A 27,049-nucleotide genomic window follows, 5' to 3' on the forward strand; every position below is an offset into this window, starting at 1 on the left:
GTGCTTTGTTCAACCCAGGCTGAGTCAGGGCAACCTTGCTCTGAAAGCCCACCTACTCTCAACCTCTATTTCATACATAGCAATCTAGCACTTTGAGCTAACTTGCAACAGCCCCACACTAATACACACCCTTTCCCAAGCTGAAAGTGCCTCAGTGTCTATGCATAGTTACTCCAGCCTCCTCCTCCTCCTCTGCTGGAGTGCCATGCACTCCTTCCACCAATCCTTCCCTAAGCCTCTAGGGAGCCTGATTTTAGAAATGGGTTATGTCAGAATGCCAGATGCAAGGGAGGGCACCAGGATGAGGTCTCTTGTTATCTGGTGTGCTCCCTGGGGCATTTGGTGGGCCGCTGTGAGATACAGGAAGCTGAACTAGATGGGCCTATGGCCTGATCCAGTGGGGCTGTTCTTATGCTCTTATGAGCCTAGATCCAATCTGAAAAGGGGGTCAGGAGAAAAGAGGAGGACAAGGCTCTGTTCTTGCCTGCTGCATCTGCTCCCGCTTAAAACTGTACAGGGAGCGCACTGTATCGTAGCGTGTACTCGAGCTTTTCCAGATGGGCTGAGAAGGAAAAGAGGGGCAGATTAATTCCAGGACGTCTGATTATTTCCTGCAGTTCCCCAGGGAGCCGTGACACACAGTTTGGGAACTGCTCATCTTGGGAGTGGGTCTTGGTGTCTGCTGACTCAATTCCATACAATATCAGTTCGAGATAATATGGGGTCCTGCTCATCCAAGGAGATTTTCTGGTCTAGAACTGATAGGAAGATAGCAGTGCTTGATACTGACCAGTTTCTATAACATTGCTATAGAGCACAACATATGCATTTAAAATGAACTGCTCTCTCGCTCGCTCTCTCAATCTTGTAATTTAACTTATTATGAGCAGGTTTGTGAACCTTGCTGAAAATTTTTCCCTCACCCATCATAACTAAAATCTGAAACGGCACCTCTAAATAGGGTCAAACCTAAAATTGAATTATAATTCCTTAACAGGAATTTCATCTCCCTGTTTAACTTTGTTTCAATTGCAAATGTTTGTACTGCAAAGCAATGACAGATCTCTACACCTGTTATTTTGTACAGTGGATAAATCATAACATAAAATCTTTATGCTGTGTGCCTTCATGTCGCCTTAATAGAGCACATGTGATATTGTTGGATCAGTAAAATAGCACTGTAATTTTTATTTTAACCAGTTGCATTTTCTAGATCAGTTGCAAGAATTCTCATATTCAGATGTGATGATTATTAATTTAAAGGCCTGTCCTTTACGATCAATAATAAAAACAATGTGTAAGTAGTCAATTTCACTTAATCAGGGCTGTCGTGTATGTGTTTTTCAATGTGTGCTGTGTTTTTTTTTTTTAAAAAAAGTAGTACACATTAACCCTTATCGTAAATTGCTTTGTCATTTTTATTACCCTATATACAATATCCTTGTTTGCGCTCATCTTGTTAATGAAAATATATAGCCTTTGTGGAAACAAGTCAACCACTGTAAATTATATATAAATTAAAATGGAAAAGATAGTCTGTGGCTTAGCAAAAAAAGAACACTGAAAATGATGTATTCTGTTCAGGTCAGTACCTTTATATTAATGGATCTAAAGACGTTTTACCTATTATAGCAGATATTGCTTCCAGATCATAATTGTGATTAATAGCTTTTAAGCAGGGAATAATGGAAAGGTCCAAGCTAGTCAAGAAATCCTAATAAACGAGATGAACATTGCCAGCTAGTAAGTCAATCTCTGGTATTTTAAACATTTTACATTGTGAAATACTCCAGCCCAGGGCATCTCTTTACAAGCAGCAACAAAAACCAGCACTTGTATTAGCATACCCTCCATTGTTTCAGAGACAGTAGTGTAGCCAGAGGGGGGCAGTGCAGTAAGTACAGCAGGCATCAGAATACAGTAAGTAAGCAGCCCCTCCCACTTGGTATTGGAGCCACTCTGGACAGGAACGGCAATGTGCAGGTGCTCGTTCATCTACTGCACTCACTTTTCTAATAGCCTGACCTGAAGTGATTTAAAAACAAAGAGTGTGTCTTGGATTAAAGATATGCTAGAAAATAATGTGCGTTGGGTGGGTGGGGGTGTTGCTGTACCACTTTGACAGCTGCATAGGAGCATAAACCCTGGTGGTTTTTAAAAACATGACATCCCCAAAACCAAAAAGCTACCAGAGTCCATAGCAGATTAGAGAAAAAAGACAGTCCAAAATTATAGCCAAGCAAATGGCCTTGGTAGAAATAATAGTTTTGATCTGCCTCCTAAAAGGAGTCATTTATAGGCTCTGGAGAAAATATTCCTCAAACAAGTGGCCAAAATGGAGAAGGTAATTTTGAGCCTCTGAAAATGACCTTAGCACATCAGCAGATTCATCAGAAAGAAGGTAATCATTATATAGCATGATCAGTCTAGTTATTGTATCCTTTTCAGTATTCTTCAAATGTATAGAAAAAAATCCATGTTCTTAAGACTCTCTTCCTAGAGAAGATGTTGTAGACCACTCAAGGCATTTTGCTACCTGAAGTGGAGCACTGAGTGGCAATCCCTCCTTCAACCCCCTTTCCCATTCCTTCCTCTTAAAATCACATACCCAAGTCCCTCATGCAGTTTCACCTGCTCCAGCTAGCCCTTGACCCAATACTTTTTAAAAAATACGTTTTGAAGAATCCAGGTGTTCCTTGGTGGTTCTTCATTCAGAAGATCAAGAGTGGCAGCCAACTCCCTTTGAAAGACAGCTTATTTGCTATTACCAACCTTTGCCCATGAATCTTCGGCAGTGTGCCAAGGTGGGGAAATATTTTCTGAAGGTGAAATGTGTCAAAACATTGTCCTAAGTAAACTTCTACCTCATTGCATATGAAACATTCAAGGCCCTTTAAGCTCCATGCTACCCACCCTGTTTCTGAAAATGGCTTACAAATTCATTTTGATGTTCTAGCTTATCTCATTTGACTGCCATGTTATGAAACATTAATTTGGAAATCTCTAACTGCAGCAGCAGCAGCAGCAACATATTCCCATTGATCAATGGCACTACTGCCAAAATCCTTTAAAAAACAGAACTGTGTTCCAAAATAGCTGGCTCAGTTCCAGCTTTCTGCAGTCCACAGTTTTCAGTTGAATGGGCAGAGTGCTTGTTCACTCAGGAAAAGCTCCAGAGCAGGGGTGCCCAAACCCCAGCCATGGGGCCACATGTGGCCCTCGAGGCCTCTCAATGCAGCCCTCATGGAGCCGCCAGTCTCCAATGAGCCTCTGGCCTTCGGGAGATTTTTTTGGAGCCCGCACTGGCCCAACACAACTGCTCTCAGCTTGAGGGAAACTGTTTGACCTCTCGCATGAGCTGTGGGTTGATAGCTTCCTCCACTGCTTGCTGTTTCACATCTGTGATGCAGTAGAGGCAGCAAAGGAAAGGCCAGCCTTGCTTTATGCAAGACCTTTTATAGGTCCTGAGCTATTGCAAGACCTTCATTCATTCATATAAGTTCATCTTTAATATATTCATTTATGTAAACTTATGTAAATTTATTCAAATTTTAAATGTAAATTAATTATTTTTCCCCCAGCCTCCTACACAGTGTCAGAGAGATGATGTGGCCCTCCTGCCAAAAACTTTGGACACCCCTGCTCCAGAGCGGTGTTTCTCAAACTGTGGGTTGGGACCCCTTAGGTGGTCCCATCTCAGGCAGGTTCCCACTCATTTCAATATACATTTTATTTTTAATATATTAGACTCGATGATACCATGATATGTGACTGCATTTTGGGAAATGTTACAGATCTGTAGTTTTAAACAGGCTACCATGTACATGCTTTGAACATTGATGGTCAATGGGGCTTACTCCTGGGTAAATGTGGATAGGATTGCAGCCTTGGGGATGTTTGGGGAATCTTTTTTAAACAGATCAGCAACTGCTTGGGAGGGTTAGGAGGGTTGTTCTTTATTTTAAATTAATTTTTAAACTGTTTTAAACCCTAAAGCAGCATTTCCCAAATTATTTGGGTTGCAAGCCCGCCAAGTCCAGGGAACTGCTGAACAAACCAGTGCACAACTTGGAAGGTGTGATGCACAGTTTAGGAAATGCAGCTTGACGTGGGGAGCGCACAAGCATGCCCCAGAAGTGGCCAGGTTGCACACCATTTTATTCTGCAGTTTCCTGGCCTTGGTAGCCCCTGAAACCAACACATATGACTCAGTGGGTCACCAAGGTAAGAAGTTTGGGAACCCATGGCCTAAACCAGGGGTGTCCAAAGTTTTTGTCAGGAGGGCCACATCATCTCTCTGACACTGTGTCGGGGGCCGGAGGAAAAAAGAATTAATTTACATTTAAAATTTGAATAAATTTACATAAGTTTACATAAATGAATATATTAAAGATGAACTTATATGAATGAATGAAGGTTTTGCAATAGCTCAAGGCCTATAAAAGGCCTTGCACAAAGCAAGGCCGGCCTTTCCTTTGCTGCCGCTACTGCATCACAGACATGAAACAGCAAGCAGTGGAGGGAGCCCTCATCCCACAGCTAACACAAGATGTCAAACAGTCGCCCTCACACTGAAAGTTGTTGCATTGGGCCAGTGTGGGCTCCAGCAAGTCTCAGGAGGGCCAGAGGCTCATTGGAGACTGGGAGCTCCCTGAGGGCCGCATTGGGAGTCCTCGAGGGCCGCAAGTGGCCCCAGGGCCAGGGTTTGGGCACCCCTGGCCTAAACTAAAAGCCATTAAAGCTGTTCCTGCTAAGAAGAACCAATCAGGCCATCCCTCCTTTGAGACTAGTTGAAGATGCTGCCTCAGGCAGCAGATTGGGGGAGGGTGGTGAATTAATCCCAGTCCACTACCTTCATCAGTTGCTTCGCCTGCCCTTTTTTCCAGCCACTTCCCCACCACCTAATCGCATCATGCTCTTTATCTAGCCATCATCCTTCCTTGTGCCCCTCCCCAAGCCCCAGCCTGGTGGCTGCCTCCTCTTCCAGCATGTGCCATTTAGGAAAGGCAGAGAAGAGTGGAAGACGAAATTTTGGAAAGAGAAAAGTGACTGTGTCTAAAATTCTCTTGAGGTCACTCAAGGCAGAGCCACTCTTGGCAGTGCCATTCTCCTCCTGCCAGCAATTCCTTTCCTATTCCTCTCTGCTTCTTTGAAATGGCAGAAGAGATGGTGGCCACTAGGACCAAGATGAGGCAAAGGAGGCATCACTACCACCACAGCAGAAGGAAGGGAGCTCACAGGGATGAGAGGACAGGTCAGAGGAGGAAAAAACTCACAGGAACAGATCTTCAGGTCTTGTGTATTTTGCAAGCCCAGAAGTGGGGAGAAAGGAAGCAAGAGAGAAACAAGGGGCTGATGTCAAGATCACTTCCTACATCAGGGAGATCTTGTCTAGCTCCAAGCCTGGATTCAATAGCCAGCCTAGATGGGTGAAACCAGCCTGTACTGTTCTGCCCAGGGAGATGCTCCAAATTGTAGTCCCAGTTGCTCACCATATGGAGCAACCCCATTCAGTGTCTAAAGCTCCCAGCTCCAGGCCCAGAAGTTCTGACAGAAATGTGAATATGCAGAAATATCTGCAGCTCTGTCTTGAAGCAACAAATGGGTACATTGAAAGCACTGGCTGGGAATTAAATTGGCGGCTTTTCTGTGGCAAGCCACCACTGCTTGGGGCTAGGGAAACACCATTCACAGGAAAATTCCACCAGCAGGTTTTGCACGTGCCTATTGATAAATGTTCAGGCCATAAGTGAGCATTATGATTGTGTTTCTTCTGACCTACGTAATAGGAATTTATTGAACAATTTCCCCCCAAAGCCCTGAATATCTGGCTGAGCTGCCTCCATTTTGTGCAAACTCAGGATTTCAGCCACTCAGTAACTTTTGCATTTGAGAAGCTTTAAGTGCCTGTGATTTATGTGGTATGACAGCCAGATTTTGGTTTGAGGTAATTACAAGAGTCGTATATTTACCTTTTTATAGATATTGCCTCAAAGTAAAGTCTGCTCCGTGAATAATGCCGCCTTCATTGTTAGTGCCGCATGGATACTGCGTGTGTGAGAGAGAGCCACGTTTGATACATTAAATCTAGGTGTGATGAAAAAGGGCCATAATAAAAGGTTTACAAGTTTGGGGCTTTGAATTATAATGGCTGGAAGAGTGAGGTTTCTGCTTGGGCTTTCTAAAATACTGCAGGAAGTGAAAATGCAGTTAAGCACTTACAAGTTGATTTATAAAACCCTTGTTTACTGTTTATGCGGATTCCTTGCATAGTTCACTCAGGGAAAGCAGAGAAAGCACGGCCCATGTTGATTTTTGCAATGAGTTACGGAGGGTGGAGATTCTTTTGAATGTCACCCTCACCATTCTTATCCCATAAGTGCGCATTATGGCAATGTGGAGTGAATGTTTGGAAGGAACGCTGCCTTCTAAGAATTGCTCTCCAAATTAAACTTCTTTTTCCAATGGGGGGGAGTGCAGTAGAGACATTAAGGGCCTGATCCTATTCCAGGGCAGCACCAGAGGCCTGCTGCTGCCCTGGCAACTACTGTTGTACACCTCAGTGCCGGGAGGGTGCACCACGGGAGTCCCAGTGGGTAAGTTGCCCCGCTGGGCATCAGGGAGGCATTTTGCGGTGGAGGAGGGCTGGAGAAAGGCAGTGCAAAGGTGGAACTGGGCAGAGGAAGTGTGTATCAAGGGAAGAATTGGGCCCAGGAGGAGGCAGGGATAGCAACAGAGGCTGCTGCCAAATCCTATCCCTTTACCATGCCTAGAAGCCTGACACAGGCCTCCTTGGTGCCACACCTACGAAATAGCAAGTAGAGATCCAAGGAGTCCCATTGTCAACCGCAGATCTTGACATAGGGTAAGAGAACATTTGTTCTCTTACCCTAAGGAGACTCCAGTGGCTGCCCTGGTCCCACAGGATATAGCAGCAGGCATTTTAGCACCATATTCAGCCTCTCCAAGCTTCAGAAAGCCTCCACAAGGCCTTAGAAATGCACTTATGGATTTTCCAAAATTTGGAATATTGTCTTTAAGGCCTTCAGAAACCTTCTGAAGCCTGGGGAGGCAACATGCAGATGCCAGCCCCCACTTGCAGATTTCATTAGTGAAACCTCCACAAATGCCAAAGTATTACTCATATGTTGGCAACCTTGAAAGACTATGGTATCGCGCTCTGAATGGTGGTTCTGGAACAGCGTCTAGTGTGACTAAAAAGGCCAATTCGGGAGTGACAATCCCTTCCACACCGGGAGCAAGTGCAGTCTGTCCCTGGTCTGTCTCCCTGGCTATGGGCCTTCCTTCTTTGCCTCAGACTGTTGGCAAAGTGTCTCTTCAAACTGGGAAAGGCCATGCTGCACAGCCTGCCTCCAAGCGGGCCGCTCAGAGGCCAGGGTTTCCCACCTGTTGAGGTCCACTCCTAAGGCCTTCAGATCCCTCTTGCAGATGTGCTTGTATCGCAGCTGTGGTCTACCTGTAGGGTGCTTTCCTTGCACGAGTTCTCCATAGAGGAGATCCTTTGGGATCCAGCCATCATCCATTCTCACAACATGACCGAGCCAACGCAGGCGTCTATGTTTCAGCAGTGCATACATGCTAGGGATTCCAGCACGTTCCAGGACTGTGTTGTTGAAAGTATTACTACAGCACGAATATCATCGTTACAAATATGCATATATCAATTTTCACCAAAAATCTTCACAAAGTGGTTCACTAGAAAAGGAATGACATTAATACCATCTTGTCTATGCCCCAAAATTTGTGCTTAGACTAATTGAGCTAAATTTGGTACTTGAGTAGCTCATGACTATCAACTTTTTTTTTCTGGCATTTCAAAGGATTTTGGTCTGTCATACTCTTTCTGAAAGCTGTTTACCCATTCAGGAAATAATGTAAAGCTCTAGTATATATGATCACAAAGGCAGAAAATTCAGTGACAGGTGGACCTATGTGTCTGTCACCTGGCTGCAGGGAGTACTATGTGTTCTCTCCTTACAAAGTGGACCAGTTACGTCATGGAAAATGCCTTGGCTGTCGAAAGGTGACCTTTCTATATGAATGTCACACTTGTTTCCTTTAAACCTAGAAAATATCATTGTGAGTGTTGCTGCCTGCCCTCCATGTCAGAATTCATTCCTTCATGTGATGCGCCACTGAGTTGTCAGCTGAGGTGCTGTTGACTTTTCCTTGGAAATCATAACTGTTCTACATGGTATTCATCATTACACTACTTAGGGCCCAATCCAATTCCAGTGCCAATGCAGTTGCAGTGAAGCCTGAGGTAAGGGAACATTCATTCCCTTACCTTGAGGAGGCCTCCGTGACTGCCCATCACCACCACACAATGCCCTGTTGGCATGGCTGCATCAGCACTGGAAAATCCATTGGGATTATACCCTTGAAACATTAATGTATTTTCAGTTATTTTGAATGGGGATAAGAGTGCCATTGACAACTTTCTTGGCCTGCCCACCAGAATCGCTCTTAGAAGAAGGTGCCATGCAAAGAGTTTTTATCAGTGGTAACTGATGAAGCTGTAATCACAAACAGTGGTGCATTGGAGTTCTCTCTAGATGACTGCTTCATAGTTCTGCTTGTAGTTCTTATGAAACAAAGAACAATTGCCATCCCCTCCATTCAATGCTTTGGGCCACGTCTCATGGAAGCTTTGAACTGTGAGTTTCTCCCTTTAAAATAGTGCAATTTCTTCGACCTAACAGTAAAAACCCCGCAATGTTTTGGCTCACTTTCTCTATCCTGAGCAGAGACAGCCTGTCATCTTTTCTGTGTTGCAGGCAAAGAGAGACTAAAAGGTAACAGACTAATTTTCATTTGTAGCAACTGAACATTTGAAGTATGCTTTCCTGTGCCAGGAAACTGATGTGCAAACTGACTCGTGATAACAAGACAGCACAGTTCTAGCTTTCTGAGCCAAGTTTCAACCACATTTGCTGCATTTCATTTTAAGTTGATCTAGCATTGGCAAGGAAAGGGACTCCGAGGAGAAGGCCGGCTGACCTTGGGGAGTAGTTCCTAGTGGTTAGCATACCTGTTCTCTGCTTTCCGTTTACTGAACCAGCAGCTGAATGGGGAAGAAAGCCTTGACAGTTAATATCTGCTACCACTTTCCCAGGCTACAGACACCAGCAGAGGGGGACTATCTGGCAAAAACCCCTCCTCCCAGAAAAGTACTGAGCCCCATGGGTTCTTATTAAAAATCAAACCCACAGAAGTGACTGTGGGGGGGGGGGGAAACAGCATGACAATCCACTGAATTACCCATGAACATCGACCAGGCAGATCAAAAATCAAAATATAATTAGCTTATTAAAAGTCCAAAAGAAAAGAAAAGGGAATTAAACAGAATGGGGAAACGTGGATAGTAGCAAGTGAATGGAAAATGCTTGAGCTCAGCTGCAAAGCACAAATACATATAATTTTTCCACCTAAATAACCTGTAATGGCTAGCAGATGGAGATGGGATGCTACTCCATCAGGAAGTATCACTGCCATCAGGAAGAAGATATAGGGTGATAAGAACAAGAACGAGTAGATTAAAGAACAGTTTTTATCCCAGTGCAGTGTCTAGATTAAATGCGGGGGTACAGTGATATGTTGAACAGAGTTTTAGCAACGTGGTGGTTGTATATGTAGTCTGCCTGACTTTGTTGTATTGTTGTTTTGTGTAGGTCTGGTCTTGTTTTACCTTGCAAAAGCACCTAATTTTGTTGTACTTATGTATACGGGCACAATGACAAATAAATTTTCTATTCTATTCTACTCAAAATTCTCATTCCACAGTAGCCCCATTACTGCAAATCTTGAGGAAGTTTGCATACTGGTTGAGGTCACTTAGTAGGCAAACTTACATTGCTCAAGAAAGCTCCAGCCCAGTGCAACCACTGCATTTTCAGGGCTCCAGGCAGTCTTCTGAGCTGCCTGCAGCCTCTTCCATGTTGCTCCAAGGCTCCTCTTTTGCCCCAGAATGCAGAGCAATGCAGTTTCTTCCTGGTTGTGATTCATTCTAGGGCAACATTGAGGGAAAGGAACAGCCTTGGAGCTATGTGGAAGAGGCTGCAGGCAGCTTGGAAGGCTGCCTGAAAACTCAGCAGTTGTGCTGTAGTAAGGTAAAGGAAGCTATTTTCAACCTCACCCTTCACTTTCTTTAACTTCCAAAGGTGTTCCCGGCACTCTCTGGATCCATGGATAATTGAAACAGCAGATACAAGACCCAAGGATACCAGGACTTGCCTGTACATAACTTTGATCTAGTGATGCCGTCAAGTTACCTGGTTGGAGGAGTGGAACCCACCTGGTCACTCCGTCCCATCCCTTTGACCTATATTGACAGGCTTGGCTATGCAATTACTAAAGCACTGCCTATCCTGGGTGCGGGGAATGGGGTTGAGGTAGCCATTCCAAACAAGAAGAGAAGTCAAATCCACAGACAGCATATATTTGGGGAATAGTGGTGTTTCCAAAGGACAAGTGCTGCTTGCAAAGGGTGCCCCAATAGGTTTTTAGGCTTCACAGGAGCTTCTGGAGATTACAGAAAAATTGACCCAAAATAGGAGCAAAGCAAGACATTCATCACAAACACACAATTCCAAGTGTTGTAAAATATAATTTGCAAGGAGAAATGGTTTAATGAGGAACGTTTTAGCTGCAGAAATAGATTTGCAAACAGGATCTTGAAAAGGAGGGATTGAGAGGGGGTGTTCATTTAGTGCTGTAGCCTGGTGTTTATGCAGCTGTGACATTTGCTGTATCAGGATATGTTTCAGTGGGGAATAAGCTTTGCTGCTTACAATAGCATTTTCACTATCTCCATCATGTCAAGAAGGGGCTGGAACTACTCCTTGGCTATTGCTTGAGCTCTTATTTCTTCTATTCCCTTATCTATTCTCTTATCTGTGATTTCCTTCTCAGGCATAATACCATCCAAGAGTAGATTTAGTCTTAACTCAGTATGCATTCTAGCAGTGGAAGTTCAGAGTTAAACTATGCAAGGTGCTCAACTTTCTATTCCTTCTTTCCTCAGTATACTTTAATGTGTCTTTGTTTGCACTGATGGCATGCAAGCACTTAGCAAATATTAGTGTAATTAATTTGGTTTAGATTTAGTAATCATATGACTAAACATCTAGTGTACCCTTTGATTCCCCTGATTTGTTTTGGCCACTGGCCATAAGAAGGTTTAAAACGAAATACCTAAAGAGTAAAATAACAAGGATGAGGCTGTAACAAAGAATTGCAGCCAAAGGGCCCCATAAGTAAGAACCCTCCAATACTGTTTGGACTGAGCAAATACTCAGCAGCAAACTTCATTCTTACAGTCTGTGTAACCTCCTTGGGCTCTTCCCTGGATCCCCAAGGCACCTGATGGTGCACTGGGAGCACTGCTGCCACTAGTCTTTGAAAGTTTGTCAGCCTGGCAAGGTGGACTCTGAGATGGGTATGCAGTCTCAGCCAGTGTCTCACTGGCTGACCCCCAATAACCAGGCTTGTGTATATCTTTCCTGGTTAAATGCAGGGATATGATGTAGGAATCCCTCAGTTAAAGCAGGTGGTTCTTTTCTTCAGTAAAATTAGTTAATAAGTAGGAAAAAAGTACAAAGCAAGCAGGAAAGACAATTTCTTGTCTCTCTGTGTGCATTTGCTACAAAACACTTGTATGCCACATAAGAACATAAGAACAACCCCACTGGATCAGGCCATAGGCCCATCTAGTCCAGCTTCCTGTATCTCACAGTGGCCTACCAAATGCCCCAGGAAGCACACCAGATAACAAGAGACCTCATCCTGGTGCCCTCCCTTGCCTCTGGCATTCTGACATAACCCATTTCTAAAATCAGGAGGTTGCGCATACACATCATGGCTTGTACCCCATAATGGATTTTTCCTCCAGAAACTTGTCCAATCACCTTTTAAAGACGTCTAGGCCAGACGCCAGCACCACATCCTGTGACAAGGAGTTCCACAGACCGACCACACGCTGAGTAAAGAAATATTTTCTTTTGTCTGTCCTAACCCGCCCAAGACTCAATTTTAGTGGATGTCCCCTGGTTCTGGTATTATGTGAGAGTGTAAAGAGCATCGCCCTATCCACTCTGTCCATCCCCTGCATAATTTTGTATGTCTCAATCATGTCCCCCCTCAGGCGTCTCTTTTCTAGGCTGAAGAGGCCCAAACGCTGTAGCCTTTCCTCATAAGGAAGGTGCCCCAGCCCCGTAATCATCTTAGTCGCTCTCTTTTGCACCTTTTCCATTTCTACTATGTCTTTTTTGAGATGCGGTGACCAGAAGAACTGGACACAATACTCCAGGTGCGGCCTTACCATAGATTTGTACAACGGCATTATAATACTAGCCGTTTTGTTCTCAATACCCTTCCTAATGATCCCAAGCATAGAATTGGCCTTCTTCACTGCCGCCGCACATTGGGTCGACACTTTCATCGACCTGTCCACCACCACCCCAAGATCTCTCTCCTGATCTGTCACAGACAGCTCAGAACCCATCAGCCTATATCTAAAGTTTTGATTTTTTGCCCCAATGTGCATGACTTTACACTTACTGACATTGAAGCGCATCTGCCATTTTGCTGCCCATTCTGCCAGTCTGGAGAGATCCTTCTGGAGCTCCTCACAATCACTTCTGGTCTTCACCACTCGGAAAAGTTTGGTGTCGTCTGCAAACTTAGCCACTTCACTGCTCAACCCTGTCTCCAGGTCATTTATGAAGAGGTTGAAAAGCACCGGTCCCAGGACAGATCCTTGGGGCACACCACTTTTCACCTCTCTCTATTGTGAAAATTGCCCATTGACACCCACTCTATGCTTCCCGGCCTCCAACCAGTTCTCAATCCACGAGAGGACCTGTCCTCTAATTCCCTGACTGTGGAGTTTTTTCAGTAGCCTTTGGTGAGGGACCGTGTCAAACACCTTCTGAAAGTCCAGATATATAATGTCCATGGGTTCTCCCACATCCACATGCCTGTTGACCTTTTCAAAGAATTTTATAAGGTTTGTGAGGCAAGACTTACCCTTACAGAAGCCATGCTGACTCTCCCTCAGCAAGGCCTGTTCGTCTATGTGTTTTGAGATCCTATCTTTGATGAGGCATTCCACCATCATACCCGATATGGATGTTAGGTTGACCGGCCTATAGTTTCCCAGGTCCCCCCCTTTCCCTTTTTAAAAATAGGCGTGACATTTGCTATCCTCCAATCTTCTGGCACTGTGGCCGTTTTGAGGGACAAGTTGCATACCTTAGTCAAGAGGTCTGCAACTTCATTCTTCAATTCCTTAATAACCCTTGGGTGGATGCCATCAGGGCCCGGTGACTTATTGATCTTTAAATTATCAATGAGGTCTGAAACATCTTCTCTTTTAACCTCTATCTGACTTAACTCCTCGGTCAGGAGGGGCCGTTCGGGCAGCGGTATCTGCCCGAGGTCTTCTGCCGTGAAGACAGATGCAAAGAACTCATTTAATTTCTCTGCCATCTCTAAGTCTCCTTTTATCTCCCCTTTCCCTCCCTCACCATCCAGAGGGCCAACTGCTTCTCTGGCGGGTTTCCTGCTTCTAACATATTTGAAGAAGCTTTTATTATTCCCCTTAATGTTGCTGGCCATGCGTTCCTCATAGTCTCGCTTGGCCTCCCGTATCACCTTCTTACATTTCTTGTCAGCCACCTTGTCAGCTTAGAGTGGGGGAACTTGCATCTCAAATGTTTTTGGGGGGGCTGCTTTCATTGGATTGGAGATATTTTGACGGTGTTGCTTTCCCCTCAGACTGCCCTTTGAAATATACCTAGGTACAGTCACCTACACATGAGTGAACCCACACTTGCAGCTCAGTTTCACTTTTCATAGGGCTGTATACATTTTCCTTGTTAGCTATCAGCTTGTCAGTTTCACGACCCACCAGCAATCAGGGTGTTGTGGGATGAAAAGGTTGAAAATTGCTGGAGTAGGAACTGAAACAAAGTACTGTAGTGGTGTGAAAGCCTTGCCAACATGTTACCTGATGACACCACTTAATAATGACACGGATGACCGGAGGAGGTTAAAACCATTTACTGCAGCGCTGAGGACCAACACCTTGCAAAGCAACTGTGGGTGTGGCCCCGAACAATGGCATTAGCTGGCTTATATACACTCTGGGCGGGGTTACATAAATGTGGTTACGCCCCTGTTACTATGCAAATACAGGTTTGCTACTTTCCCTGTTACTGTGCAGATATGGGTTTGCTACTTTCCCTTGTCACACCCATGTCCATATTTGGCAAAGTTTCAAACACCACTGCTGAACCACACATTGCTTTATGTGTGTGTGTCAGAAGGAGGGGCTGTGGGCTTGGAAAATTTTAATTTTTCTTCTTTGGGTTCCGGCATTAAACATACCTGTTCAGTTATAAACACAAATTGACACAGTAGACCAAAACATCTCCATTAGCCAATTAATTGGAGTTCCTTTTTTTCATTTCAAAACAATTTTATTTAGCATCAAGCTGCACAGAGTTGGTGTTCAGCTATTCTTATCTTCTAATACACAACAGTATCTTCAACAGACCTGACTTTCTGGTATTATATTTTCCTTTCCTGATTATAGTTTTTTTCTTATCCCACCCACCCTTATGCTTTCAGTAGAAGTTGTGTTCAGTTCCCAAGGGCCCCCCCCCCCAACTTCTTTCACTTTGCAGATTGATAAAATAATTGTGGTCTCCTGCTTTCTTTGCAACAAACTGGTCTCCTGGGCTGGGGCACCTTCCTTATGAGGAAAGGCAACGTGTTTAGGCCTCTTCAGCCTAGAAAAGAGGCGCCTGAAGGGGGACATGATTGAGACATACAAAATTATGCATGGGAAGGATAAAGTGGATAGAGAGATGCTCTTTACACTCTCACATAACACCAGAACCAGGGGACAGCCACTAAAATTGAGTGTTGGAAGAGTAGGACAGACAAAAGAAAATATTTCTTTACTCAGTGTGTGGTTGGTCTGTGGAACTCCTTGCCACAGGATGTGATGAGGGCATCTGGCCTGGATGCCTTTAAAAGGGGATTGGACAAGTTTCTGGAGGAAAAATCCATTACGGGTTACAAGCCATGATGTGTATGTGCAACTTCCTGATTTTAGAAATGGGCTATGTATCAGAATGCCAGATACAAGGGAGGGCACCAGGATGCAGGTCTCTTGTTATCTGGTGTGCTCCCTGGGGCATTTGGTGGGCCACTGTGAGATACAGGAAGCTGAACTAGATGGGCCTATGGCCTGATCCAGTGGGGCTGTTCTTATGTTCTTATGTTCCTGCTTGATGCTCCCACAAAAAGCTAGCTTTGTCCAGCATGTTTCAAAGGTGTTAAATCTTCAGTCTTTGTTTTACAGATGGTTAACTGTTTTGATTAAATTAGAGCCGATGCGGTAAAACCTCCTGCTCCTAATGGAAGCTGAATCTGTCTGCACCCTTTTCCTTCCTGGCTTGGAAGCATCTGAATAGCAATTAATTTTCACTTGCAAACAGGGCTTGTATTGTTTACTGGAAACAAGGCCTTTATAATCATAATGGAATTTAATAAAATGAATGCACACTTCTGCAGGAATTGTTTTTTATCAATAATTTTGCAAATGCACAGGTAAAGTTCCTCACCTAAGCTGGCTGGCATTTTGGTGCATATAAATTGTGGCATAATGAATCGGGGAAGACAGAGTAATTTTTACAATGTTTCCTAAGCAGAAATTGCTTGGGGTTTATTTTTGTGCCCCTAAAGGAAATCGCAGCAACCTCCTTACACATTTGATTTCTGTTTGATTTGGTCAAAAGTAACGACAGTGCTTTGATGTTGTGGGTGAAATGCCACCTCTGGCCCAATCCTATCCCCAGTCGGCAAACAGCATACCAGTGTGAGCTCTGTTACGCAGTGGTGTCGCTAGGGTTTGTGTCACCCAGTGCAGGAGACCAGTGCATCACCTGCATGATGGACCTTGTCCCATGCAGTGGGTGGGGCAACACCCCAGTAGTGGGCATGGTGATGTACCATTGCCCCACTTCTGCTGGTTTTTTGGCTATAACTTTTGATTGAATAGAGATATTTCAGCATGGTTTGTTTCATTGCATTCTGCATGAAATTATGCATTGAGTGATATATAACATGATGGTTTATTCAAAAATATCAAGATTTTAAAAATTTTGGCTAGTAGCAGTGTCACTCCCCTGTGCTCGTCATCCAGTGTGGCCCGCACCCTCCTAGTGATGCCACTGTTGCTACCTGCTGTGTGCCAGCTGGGGACCATGACACAATGGAGAGGTAACTAAAAGACTGCTTTATTTACCTACTCTGCCATGCCATGATCTTCAATGAGTCTACTCAGATCTGTGCCAGCTGTTTGGCTAGGGAAAGTTCAAGGGGGCACCAAATAATGGCAGAGGTGATCTACTTCCCTGCCCTCCCTCGACACATCCCCAGTTGGCCCTGATCCCTGCTCCAATCTTCCCCTCCAAGGCCTACCCCACAACCAGCTTACTGGGACCAGTGGTGCCTGGATGGTCCAGTAGCGTGCATGTACTGGCATGCCCCATTGCACCCGCTGTTGTTGCAGCTGCAGTGCCAGTGGACCAGGCAACATTCCCTGTGTGTGGACTCCTTCCACTGCTGCCTAATGTCACAAGTCATCGTGATGCAGCCTCTGGACATTCAGCAATAACATCACCTTGTCATTGCTGAACTTCCAGGTTGCTGAGTTCTGTGTTGCATGGAGCTCAGCAGGGAGGTGCATGGCCACTCTCCTGCACACTTGAGAGGGAATAATGGGCCCAGGCCTTCTGTCCACAGTCTGCAAGTTTTTTTTTAAAGAATGATAGGGGGTATCAAGCGGCACCCTGTGACTCAGTAGGCAGGAAAATTGCAGTCCACATGCCACCTCATGGCTGACAGGTAGACCTGCAGGCAGTTGTGTTGGAAGAGCTGGAAAGCTGCATTGAATTCCCTTTGGGGAGATAAAGCAGGGTATAAGAGAGTCTGGTCCAACAAGAAGCTGACGGAACATACCAAGATCCAGGTCTACAGAGCTTGCGTCCTGAGTACACTTCTGTACTGCAGCGAGTCATGGACTCTTCGCTCACAACAGGAGAGGAAACTGAACGCTTTCCACATGCGCTGCCTCTGACGCATTCTCGGCATCACCTGGCAGGACAAAGTTCCAAACAACACAGTCCTGGAATGTGCTGGAATCCCTAGCATGTATGCACTGCTGAAACAGAGACACCTGCGTTGGCTCGGTCATGTTGTGAGAATGGATGATGGGCGGATCCCAAAGGATCTCCTCTATGGAGAACTCGTGCAAGGAAAGCGCCCTACAGGTAGACCACAGCTGCGATACAAGGACATCTGAAGGCCTTAGGAGTGGACCTCAACAAGTGGGAAACCCTGGCCTCTGAGCAGCCCGCTTGGAGGCAGGCTGTGCAGCATGGCCTCTTCCAGTTTGAAGAGACACTTGGCCAACAGACTGAGGCAAAGAGGCAAAGAAGGAAGGCCCATAGCCAGGGAGACAGACCAGGGACAGACTGCACTTTCTCCCAGTGTGGAAGGGATTGTCACTCCCGAATCGGCCTTTTCAGCCACACTAGACACTGTTCCAGAACCACCTTTCAGAGCGTGATACCAGAGTCTTCGAGACTGAAGGTTGCCAACAACAAATTTAGTTCACAAACAAATAAAACTAAAGCAAAAATGTCAAAGGCGGGTGGATCCGGGGGAATTTTCTACACATTTTTTTTTGGCAAAGTCATAACATCAGAATTCTATCCCTTTTTCTTCAGCTTGAAAATGTCATGCCATCACTACTGAACATTAACCTGTTACACACATTCCATAGAGTTAAAATGAAGATGTATTGGGGGGGGGGGGTTTGATATCTCCCAACAATAAGGTCCATCCCTGAGCTACACACTCAAACGATCTGTAGACAGGCTCTGCACACACAGCTGTGCACTTGAAAGGCTGGTTCCTGCTTCGGCATCCTTGGGAACCCTGCAAAGTCAGGATTTTCAATTCCATGGAGAGCGCTCTCTGCCCATACGTGTACACACCACTGTGCTCCCTCCCTCACTTGTGTTCACTTAACCTTTTTGGACATCTGTAAGGAGCTGTTGTCTGTACTCGGTTATATGCAACTAAAATCTGATGCAAGGCACATAGGGGTCACCACTGAAATGCTCAGCTTCAGCAACCAAGCAAAGTTACTCCTCAGCTGGCCTGCACTGCATCCAGAGCAGGGCTGGGCCAGGTTGCAGTGCAACTCAGCTAAGGGGAATTCATTCCCCTTACCCTGTGTCAGGTGGCAGTTGGGGCTACCCAGATCTGTACCACCTAAAGAGATGGCACAGATCTGAGTGGATGGGGCCGCCCTGGCCCAGTCCTCCCACCAGCTGGCCCGCCCACCCTCCCTCCACCCTGGAATGCCCCGTTCCACCCTCCTCCCTCCCTCCCCAGATCCCCATGCCAGTCTGACTTGACTGACCTGGTATTCATTGTTCCATCTGCACAGCAAGGCTGAATTTGGACAACAGGGTCCCGTGATGATGCACAAGTGCTTTATGGCACTTTTTCGACACCTTCAGGCTGGCACAAGGGACTTGCACCGGCCCTAGAGTGCCTGCATTGCACTCAAAGATTTCTAGGATTTGTCATATATCTGCGAAGTGTGACAATTCTACAGGAAGCTGCATAGCTTCACCAGGGTGTCCTCGCATATGCTTCCAAACCATTGACAGTTACACAACAGCACTATGCCCCTCCCCATAGAAATGTCAGCACAATAGCATTTGAATGCATGAGGTTTTTCAATATTTGAAAGGGAGAAGTAACCGTTGTGACGTAGTAGGAACTCATGTGTCAGATAATTGGTCATATGGAGGAAGGTATTCAGAAGAACACCAAGTTGAAAAACAAACAAACAAAACCTAGGTCTGCAGCTGTTTGGAATATCATTGTTGAAGTTGTTATATAGTTGAAGTTCAAGACCAGCAAATATTACAAGGTGGAGTTTGCATTCCACCCGTGCACGTGACGTGATAATGCTGCAGGAGGATGCACTGCTGATCTGATTTTAAATTTAATACTAGCCATGTAGAATCTAAATGGTTGCATTTTTTTTATTTTTGTTTTTTTAAAACTTTCAGCCTTAAAATTGTGACAAAGAGAAAGTGGGAGGGAATCATAATGTACTCTTCTTTTTGTCCCTCACTTCATTGGTTTCTGCAGGAGATCCTCACAGCTGCATTCAACAGGCACGCTTAAAGCAAAGCATATTTCCATTTTAAACACTATAGTCTCTCAGGCTCTGCTTCTTTTTCCCTTTCAGTCTGTTTCACTTTCTCAACTTAGCTTGGTAAATCACCGTCTCCTGGAATGCTGACCCTCACCAGCTGTTCATTCTCTGGTCCCTGTGGGCGCTTTTTACAAACACATTTTAGGATTGTCACCTACAATCTGTCCCTTAAACTTTAGTTCTCCATTGATGCATACTAAATACAGTATTATTGCTTTCAGAGATACCAAGATTGGTGATCCCTGTCTCCCAGGTATAAAACGTCCAGGCTTATTTCATATTGTACTTTAGATCCCCAGTTCCAAGATTTAACTCAGATTCCCAATTCTAAGCCTTAACTCTTGCCTGAAGAAATGTTAGAAGTGATGGATAGGAAAGAGTTAAACTGAGGAACATTTCAGGAGTTTGTGGCCTTCCCATCCACACTTGGATAGATTGTGGAGTTGTACTCCATAAAATGTCATAGAGCCATGTACACTACTCGGAGCTCCTTAGAGGAAAGGTGTTATAAAAATATGCAAATAAATATGCTTCAAACTTTTCTTGCTTCAAGTAGGGCAGGGGGGTCCAAACTTTTTGGCAGGAAGGCCACATCATCTCTCTGACACTGTGTTGGGGGAAAAAAAGCATTAATTTACATTTCAAATTTGAATAAATTTACATAAATGAATGATGGAACTTATATTATTAACAGTATTTATATACCGCTTTTCAACTAAAAGTTCACAAAGCGGTTTACAGAGAAAAATCAAATAACTAAATGGCTCCCTGTCCCAAAAGGGCTCACAATCTAAAAATTCACTTATATGAATGAATGAAGGTCTTGTAATAGCTTAAGGCCTATAAAAGGCCTTGCACAAAGCAAGGCCAGCCTTTCCTTTGCTGCCGCTACTGTATCACAGACCTGAAACAGCAAGCAGTGGAGGTCAAACAGTTGGCCATCACGCTGATAGCAGTTGCATCAGGCCAGCATGGGCTCCAGCAAGTCTCCAGAGGACCAGAGGCTCATTGGAGACTGGGGGCTCCCTGAGGGCCAGATTGGGAGTCCTCGAGGGCCACAAGTGGCCCCGGGGCCAGGGTTTGGGCACCCCTGAAGTAGGGGATTAGACTTAATGGCCTTGAAGACCCCTTCCAACACTTTTATTCTATGACAGTGATTCCCAAGCATCTCCTTGGAAGATTGGGAAGCACTAAGGGCCCAATCCTATTCAATTTTCCGGTGTCAGAGCAGCCATACCAATGGGGCATGCACTGCATCCTGTGGTGAGGAGGCAGTCAAAGAGGCCTCCTCAAGATATGAGAACATTTGTTCCCATACTTCGAGGCTGCATTGCAGATGCATTGGTGCTGGAAAGTTGGATAGGATTGGACCCTAAGTCCCTGTGGGTGCAGGGAGAGGGCCAGGAATTGATTTTTTTCTCCTCAACCATTTTGAAAATAATGTCTTATAATAACGAAGCATCTCTGCTGTATTCTGTACTAGTCAGACCTCACCTGGAATACTGTGTCCACATTTTGAGTAGGACATTGACAACCTGGAACAGGTTCAGAGGATGGCAACTAAGATGGTGGGGGGTCTGGAGTCCATATCCTTTGTGAAATGGTTAAAGGGGCATGTTTACCCTGGAGAAGACTAAGAGGAGGTATGATAGCTGTCTTCAAGTATCTGAAGGTCTGTCACACAGGAGAAGGTGAGGTTCTCTATGGCTCCTGCAGGCATATCTAGAACCAATGGGTCGAAACTGCAAGGAGTAGACGTAGGCTAGACAGGAGGGAGACATTCCTAACGTATAAGAACTTGTGGCCCTGCAACAGTCTATCTCATGTAGTTGTGGGCTCTCCTTCAATGTTTTCAAGGAAAACTCAGATGGCCATCTGTCAGGGATGATACAGCACCTCCTGCTGAGCAAGGTGTTGGACTGGATGACCTCTAATTCAAGCTCTTGTATTCAATGATTCTATGACATTCCTTCCTTCCAAGTAGCCCTGTGAGGAATGTTTGGGCTTAAAGAGTTTTTAATCTCTTAAATTTTTGTGTAATTATGCAAGTGTATGGAGAGAGAAAGAGATGCCATGTGAGGCAGACAGACGGCCACATTAGCCCTGGTCTGCATACCTGGTCGGATGATACCATGATGAGGGAGAAAAGATGGTAGAATGGATTGCACCACTTCACACCAAACACCATTGGTACTCTGCCTTAGGCATCAGGAAGTCTTGGACCAGCCTGGACCTCTGTTTCCTTTGCTCATTCTACCCGGTGCACCTGCCTTTTAAGGAGTTCTTATTTGTTTCATTTAGTTGTTGCTTTGTTCTTTGTGCAGTTGTGCAGATTTCTAGTGTGAATACATGTAGTAGCATTGCATTAGTGCCGCCAATATATTTCCTTATGAGATTGTTTTTTTAAAAAAAATTGCTTTATGTCACCTCTAAAAACAATATATGAAATTTCCATTAATGATGTCAAGAGTGGAAAATTTCTCCAACACGGCATGAGGACGGGCTCCGTGACATGTGACTGCTTGCCCAGTTTGGTTCCAGTACTACAGATATTAAAAGGGCCGATGATTAGATTAAAAGGTGATAATAGGTGCAGTAAACCACTGTGTAGACAAGATCTTGTTATTACTTGTTTTACTTGTTGATATTTAAAAAAAAATCCAGGGAGATTGCTGCCTTGGAGACCCTCAAAATCTGCAAATTGCTTTAACAACAGCAAAATAGATTTTCATCTTTGCACACTTAATGATCTATAATTTATTTACAGTCAGCGAGGACAATTTTGAAAGCAATTCTGTAAACTGGAGCAGCTTGTGACATCTCTGTGAAGCGCTGCTGTTTCCAACAATGTAATTATATGGCAACGGAGGGTCATTAATTTTCTTAGGATGTTGCTTCTTTTTCCAGGAAATGCCCCCAAAAGAAAATGATTTATGGAACAGGCAGTGAAAAATGGACATGTCTCCAAATTTTGCGGCTCTTCTTTGGGAATATGGACAATATCTTTCTTGGTCTTCTTTGGGAGAGTAGGCAACAGATGTGCACAGTAGCATAGCTAATGATCGTGTAGCCCGGTGCCAAGCTCAAAATGTTGCCCCAGAAGTCATGTCACAACTGGAAGTGATGTCACTTTTCAAATTGTGAAAAGCCATCTATCTGCTACCTGGGGTCAAAGGAGATTTATAGTCCCCCCCCCCAGACAAAATCAAATTAATTAAGTAAATAAAAAGTGTGTCCCTGGTAGGTTCAAGACACTGTGCTGGTGTGAAGAGGGATGGTTATTCTTCTCTTGCTAAATATAAGAGGGGCACCTCTTGAACAACAATCAGTTTCATAGGTCAGTTCTGAGTTAAGAAAATCCACTTTTTATTCTGTAAGTGGACATTTGTTCTATTTGTTCTGTTTTTTTATTTTCTGGTTAATTGGCCATAACTTTTGATAGAATACAGATATTCCAATGGGGTTTATTTCATTGCATTCTGCATTAAATTACCTTTTCAATGATATATAACATGATGGTATTAATCATATATATCGAGATTTTCACAATTTTGGTCACTAGTGTCAAGCTCAGCTTGTTGCCCCCCTTAAGCATGATGGCTGGTGCAACTGCTGCCCCCTGCACCCCCTTAGCTACGCCACTGGACATGTAGTTTCACTTAAGAAACCAACACAGCTGAACCAAAGGATTTTGAAAGGGTCAGCAGCACACAATGAGAAGTGCTGATAAGAAATTTAGATCATAAGAACATAAGAACAGCCCCACTGGATCAGGCCATAGGCCCATTTAGTCCAGCTTCCTGTATCTCACAGCGGCCCACCAAATGCCCCAGGGAGCACACCAGATCAAGCCTCTTGTTTCACCATCTTTTCCATGTGAGATGATCAAGAACCAACTTGGGTAGAAAGTTGGCACAGAAAAACAGAGGGCGCTGAAACAGAGAACCAGTCTGTGGCTCTGCGATTCTTTTGATTACCAATTTTATCCTCATGGGAATGCCTCTTCTACGTATGGTGCTTAAATTCTTCTTTGAAAGTGGAAGGCTGTGCCATTTTCCTGTACAGAGAAAAGTTTCAGTCCCCAACATGAACCTGAACAGGGCTTATGATTAATACCTTTTCAGGTGTTTATTTTGGGAATAAGGAATACGCATGGGGAGACTTCTTGTTGGAGACACGCTAGCTCTCTTCAGTTGTCTAAGGAATGCTTGACATAAGAATATAAGAACAGCCCCACTGGATCAGGCCATAGGCCCATCTAGTCCAGCTTCCTGTATCTCACAGCGGCCCACCAAATGCCCCAGGGAGCACACCAGATAACAAGAGACCTGCATCCTGGTGCCCTCCCTTGCATCTGGCATTCTGATACATAGCCCATTTCTAAAATCAGGAGGTTGCACATACACTTCATGGCTTGTAACCCGTAATGGATTTTGCCTCCAGAAACTTGTCCAATCCCCTTTTAAAGGCATCCAGGCCAGATGCTGTCATCACATCTTGCGGCAAGGAGTTCCACAGACCAACCACACGCTGAGTAAAGAAAGGTCTTCTGCCGTGAAGACAGATGCAAAGAACTCATTCAATTTCTCTGCCATCTCTAACACAAAATGACCTAGTCCATATGAGGATAATTGAAGTCCCCCATAATTACAACCCTGTCCCTCGTTGTCACCTCACTGATCTGTTTCCTCGTTTGAAGGTCCCTTTCCGGTTTCTGATCTGGAGGACAATAGTATGCCCCCAGTATTACATCGCTCCTCAGGCCTGGTAATTTAACCCACAGAGATTCTATGGTGGAGTCGGACCCACCTTCAATCTCTAATTTGCTGAATTCTATCCCTTCCTTAATGTAAACAGCCACCCCACCTCCAACACGTCCCTCCTGTAGAGTTTATAGCCCAGGATTGCGGTATCCCACTGATTTTCCGCATTCCACCAGGTTTCTGTTATGTGCACTATGTCAATGTTTTCCCTTGTCACCAGACATTCCAGTTCTCCCATCTTTGCTCCGAGAATTCGGGCATTCGCATAAAAGCATTTGTACATGGAATGCCCCAGGATGGGCTGTTTATTTACTCCTTTGTCCCCGCATCCTCTCACTGTGCCAAACCATCTATCGCATCCCATCACGCTACCTTTCCCAATTTCTTCTCCTACTCTGCCTTTGTCTTGTTGTTCTCTAACCTCCCCATCCTCGTCCCATAGGGATGAGGAGTCCCAAACCGGATGCCCCTCGGCTCCTGTTGGCTTTCCCCCAGAGATCAGTTTAAAAGCTGCTCTGCCAGCTTTTTAATGTTATGCACCAGCAGTCTGGTTCCATTCTGGTTCAAGTGAAGCCTGTTCCTCTTGTACAGGCCCCGTGTGTCCCAAAACGTTCCCCAGTGCCTAATGAATGTAAACCCCTCCTCCCTACACCACTGTCTCATCCACGCTTTGAGACCCCTGATCTCCGCCTGCCTAGCTGGCCCTGCGCGTGGAAAAGGTAGCACTTCCAAGAACGCTACCCTTGAGGTTCTGGCTTTCAGCTTCCTACCTAATAGCCTAAATTTGGCTTCCAGGACCTCCAGGCTACACTTACCCATGTCGTTGGTGCCGACATGCACCACAACCGCTACCTCCTCCCCAGCACTGTCTACCAGTCTGTCTAGACGAGAAGTGATGCCCACAATCTTCTCACCAGGCAGGCAAGTCGCCATGCGGTCCTCACATCTGTCGCAAACCCCCCTCTCTATGTTTCTAATAATCGAATCCCCCACTACAAGAAGCCCCCAACCCCCCTCCCGCAGAGGAATATCTTGAGTTTGTTCAGATACGGGCCCATCCCCTGGAGAAGGGGTTGCCCCAGGGGATTGTTTTCCTCCTCTCCAGGATGATGTGCTCCAGCCCCGAGACTTCCCACCTAGGCAACTGAGGAGCTGCATGCCTGAGGTTGGGACGAAGCCTGATCGTTCCCGGAAGTCTCCCCCTGGCAGTCGTTCTCTGCCTGCCTCTGCTTCTCCAGGTCGGCCACCAAGGCTTCAAGGGAGCGGATGCGTCCCCTGAGTCCCTGGAGCTCCTTGCACTATATCCCCAGAGGCATATAGTCATACATGTGGCACTCGATGCAAAACACTGGATAGCCCCCACCCTGCTGCTGGCTGTCTGACTGCGTAGTTTGTTTGTTTGTTTGTTTGTTTGTTTGTTTAGGGGTACTTAAAAACCCTTCACTGGTTTGCTGCCCTCTTCTCAAGGGAAGAGAAAGGGTGGTATCTGGGGCCCTGGCTTCCTTGCCCTGCTACTGAACTCACACCGAGGTTAAACTCACGGTGCCTTACCTGGCACTTTGTTCCCGAGGCACTTGGTTTCTCAGAGGCCAGGCGCACTTCTGCAGAGAGGCTCACACCGTGGCAGGCACTAGCTTTATACCCCTAGCTAGCTCCTCCTCCCTCCCTCCTTGCTGATTGAAAGGGGGCTGGTCTTCCCAGGTGGGATTACAAAAGATCAGGAAGACAAAAGGCTGCTGATGAGCCTAATCTATTCTGCAGGCTCCTGAATGGGGGTGCTTGGATTAGCCTAATGGGGCTCTTATCACCTCCTAAAGGACAATGACTATGCTAAGCTAAATTGCTCTGGCTGGCTGGAAAGGGCCCTTCCTAGGTTCTTGCCCTCCTAATTCAGTTCTCTGAGGCTGGGCTGTTTTTTAACCTCAAGCTGCTTTTTATTTGAGTTTAAACTGCACTGGTTTAAGAGTTTTTTTGGACTTGGCAGAACTTACACACTAAAGGTTTAAATCCTGTTGTGCTCTGTTTATAAAATAGACACCAAGTGTACTTTCTCCCCCTATTACCCTCTTCTTTGTTTAGTTTGGGCTCTAGCTTCCTATCTAAATTATACCTCCTGCTTTTATTAAGTGTGCACCTTTATTTATTTATTTATTTATTTATTTATTGCTCTCACCTAGAACCTGTGTCCCAATTTACTGAACCTTTAGATTATGTTCTAACTTGGATTAACTTGGGTTAAGTATAGGGTTAATTTAAACAAAGTAGAAAAACTTGCTTTCTACTTTATCCTCCTATGTTTTAGTTTTCCAAATGCCTGTATCTTGGGCCCTTACTCACAGGAGTCCTGCTCAGAATAGACCTATGTACATACTCGCGTATATATTTTTATTGCCCTCACCTCACTCCTGTGCCCCAACTTGCTGGACCTTAGACTCCCTCCCTCTGGTTAGATTAGGTGCTAACTTAGGTAAAGCTTAGGTAAAGCTAAGCTAAAGGTAAAGCTAAATTTCAATGTTGATTTAAGGTTAGAAGACAAAGAGTTAGAAAGACAAAGAGTTAGAAAGAGTACACTTACCTTCTCCTTCTTGTCGTCCTCCTCATCTCCTCTTCACAACTCAGAGAGTCCTCCCTCTCCTTCTCGGAAAACGCAGAGGTTCACATTAGAGCCATGGTGCAAAGGGAGGCAAGGTTAATTGTTCCTATGCTATTTTCATCTCCAGAATCACCCCCCAGTGCTCTTTGTCCTCCAAAGTTGCTGTTTACAGCAAGCAACAGATTCAGGGCTGTTTGGGAGAGGGATCAGCAAGAGAGGATGGACTGAGAGCCCAATCCTGTGGTCCTCACCATGCCTCTGCGGCGCGGACCACAATCGCAAACGTGCTGTAAGTCACGTTTGCGGGGCTTACTAGCAGTCTTCTGCCGGAGGTGGCTCAGCTCCGGCCAGCGCTGAGCC

The 27,049-nt window shown here is 45.1% G+C and overlaps 1 protein-coding gene across 1 annotated transcript in view; it reads left to right on the forward strand.

Moving 5' to 3' along the window:
• The window catches only part of CNTN5 (contactin 5), a 278,579-nt gene that overhangs the window by 19,360 nt on the left and 232,170 nt on the right, over positions 1 to 27,049 (forward strand). The gene's annotated exons all lie outside the window — the stretch shown is intronic.

Source organism: Tiliqua scincoides, chromosome 3 (assembly GCF_035046505.1).
Source record: "Tiliqua scincoides isolate rTilSci1 chromosome 3, rTilSci1.hap2, whole genome shotgun sequence".
In the NCBI taxonomy this organism is placed as follows: domain Eukaryota; kingdom Metazoa; phylum Chordata; class Lepidosauria; order Squamata; family Scincidae; genus Tiliqua; species Tiliqua scincoides.